Source organism: Ailuropoda melanoleuca, chromosome 15 (assembly GCF_002007445.2).
Source record: "Ailuropoda melanoleuca isolate Jingjing chromosome 15, ASM200744v2, whole genome shotgun sequence".
Taxonomy (NCBI): Eukaryota; Metazoa; Chordata; class Mammalia; order Carnivora; family Ursidae; genus Ailuropoda; species Ailuropoda melanoleuca.
In genome coordinates, this window is record NC_048232.1 from 85,131,142 (window position 1) to 85,134,056 (window position 2,915).

Here is a 2,915-nt window from a genome sequence, read left to right on the forward strand (position 1 = left end):
AAGTCCAGAGTTTGCCTTCGCTAACCTTAACTCCTCCCGCCCTTAGGAGTTGTTTCAAAAGACAGACGTAAGCGCGATAATTTTCTGTGCTCTGACAATTTCCCATACCCTGCTAAAGTTTCCCCAACTCACCAGTGGGAAATATCCAAGGCCTTGGTTCTTTACCCGTTGGGGCTCCTTCTCCGCTTAGCTTCAGATCCTTGTTCCAAGTCCCTGCTCAGGTCCCCGTTCGGGTGCCACTTGCCGTCGCTGGTCCGCAGCGCCGCAGTCGCAGCACCCTTGATTTGACGATTGGGGAGAAGGACGAGACACAGACAGGTTAGCTCGCGAGCGACGGCCACGAGTGATCGCCCCGAGGGATCGCCTGGAACAGCTGCAACCTCGCGTATTTATTGGCAACAGTCAAAGGCGATTACAACCACCATCGATCAAGGGCGTGATCCGTATGACATTCTAGTGAATAGCAGTGCATCACGGGGAAGGTCAGGGGATCTGGTGATGTAGCATTTAGCAACTGGGCCTTTTCTTGAACATGTTTCTAGGGGCCCCGCGGGCCATCGTCAAGCCAAGGGCAATCAGATTTCAGCAGTGTTCTGCCGCAAAACAGCTGGGCGTTTCCAACTGCCGGGAAGGCCGGGCATTTCCGGTTGCTGGGCGAGCCGGGCGTTCCCGACCGCCTGACCCAATGAAGCCCGCAAGGTCACCAGAAACATGTCTTTCCTATTATATCCCTAACATAAGTCTTCGGCCAGTGGCTGCTGCACCCACACTGCCCGGGCAGTGCACACCTGGAAATTCACAAGTGCCCCATTTTAAAAGGTAAAATATTGAAATAATGATATTTGCTTGTTACTGAGTTGATGTTATTGATTGATTTGTTTAAAAAATTAAGCTGATGCCATTACTTCCTTTAATGGGACAAAGGATTTGGTGTAATCATTGCTCGTTGCTCATTAATATTTGCAATATTAAAATATTAGCAAAAATAATTGCAAATGAGACGAAAACTTAGACAAAAAGCTGTACCTGAATGTTCATAACAAATGCATTTGCAATCATCAAAAACTGGTAACCCAAATATCCTTCAACTGGATTAGCAAACATGGTGAATTCTTCCAGGGAGACTACCTACAGCAAGAAGGAGCAAGCTGCGGGTGCGTGAAACCACGTGGATGAATTTCAGATTAATTATGTGAAGCAAAGGAAGGAAGACAAAGGCTGCGTACTGTATGATTCCATTCATAGGACATTCTGGAAAATCAAAACTACGGAAACAAAACAGATTAGCAGTTTCCCAGGGTTAAGGATATAAGGAAAGGTTGAATTACGGAAGAGCGGGGACGAATTTGGGCAGCGATGGGACAGTTCTATTTCTCGATTGTGGTGGTGGTTATACGACTATGCGTTTGTCAAAACGTGACTGTACACTAAATAGGGTGCATTTTACTGTATGTAAATTATACCTAAAAAATGAAAAAAAAAAAAAAAGAAATGGGAAACACAGCAAACGCTCAGCGATACGGGACTTAGGACCCATGGAGTATCATGCAGCCATTAAACGTTCTATTTTTAAGTTAAGCATATTTAGGGACATGAGAAAATGCTCGTGAAATGTTAAGAGAAGGAAGCAGGGTGCCAAACTACATTGACAGTATGAGTCCAGTTTCGTAAAACACGCACGTCGATGACAACCACAACAGAACACGTGCCCTCCACACGTGTACGTGCAGGAAAAAAGACTAGAAGAAATAACGCCGGAATATCAGCAGTGTTGCCTCTGGCCATCGGGACCATGGGTGACTGTTTTTCGGAATACTTTTGCTTAGTTTCCAAATTTCCATCTCAACCTTTGTTCCCTTTGCAATTAAGTGAAAATCATTAACATTGTTATTGGAAAATGCTGTCGAGGGGCAGGAGCGGCCAGGCTGTCTTGACCTGGAGGCGGCCGATGAGCCGCACATAGCGGCCTGCAGTCAGTTTTGCCTTGCTGACTGAATGTCGTGGGGCTCAGGGCTGTTTGTCTTGTCACCTCCCCACGGGACACAAATCTATAAAATGGATTTCATTTTATCTCTTCGTTTCGCTCCAGGAGTGCGGGAGAGGGAAGGCCTGGGGCTAGAGGTGAAGGGCGGGTCCCCGCACCGAGGAGCTTGCTGTTCGGTGGGAGGGACAGGCGTGGGGCAGTGACGGCGCGGTCGGGCCAGTGCTGCGATGAGCTGCTTAGAGCCCGGAGGAGGGCCTTTCGGGACCGGTGGCTCCCTAGTGGGGACCTCCAGTCCTTGCTGGTATCACTGAACGAGCGCCGTGGGTGGCAGGCATCCTCGCCCTCGCGGTCCAACAGCACAGCCTAGTGGGCAAGGCTTGTACTGCACCACCCGCGTCTGAATGCTCGCCCGGCGGTGTGGTGGCTGTCGCACCTTGGGCAAGTTACCTAACCTCTCCGTGCCTCAACCTCCTTGCCTGTAAAACTAGGAATGATAACATTTACCTAGTTCATGGGGTCTCTGTGAGAATCCAGTAAGTTGGTAAACGTTGAAGGGCTTAGAACAGGGTCTGGCACAGACTGGAATACAAAAGTGAACCTCTCTTATTCCCATTTTATCAACAAGCAAACCAAGGCTTAGAGAGATTGAGTATTTCAGTCAGGCCCACACAGCTAATTAAGGTCACAGAGTTGGAGTCCAGTCTGAGTGCAGGGAATATTACCTTATGGTCCATGCTTTTAACCATCGACTTCATTTTTATGCCTTTGTAAGACTGTTGAGTGTCAGAGAAGAAAAACATCTGTCCGATTGCGGTGTGGAAACCCCAGCCTCCGTGCATACAGGTTCATACGTGGATGAACACATGGCTTGGAGAAGGCTTTCGGGCCGGGTGACTGGTTGGGGAGGATTTGGAGTCTCCATCTGAGGTCG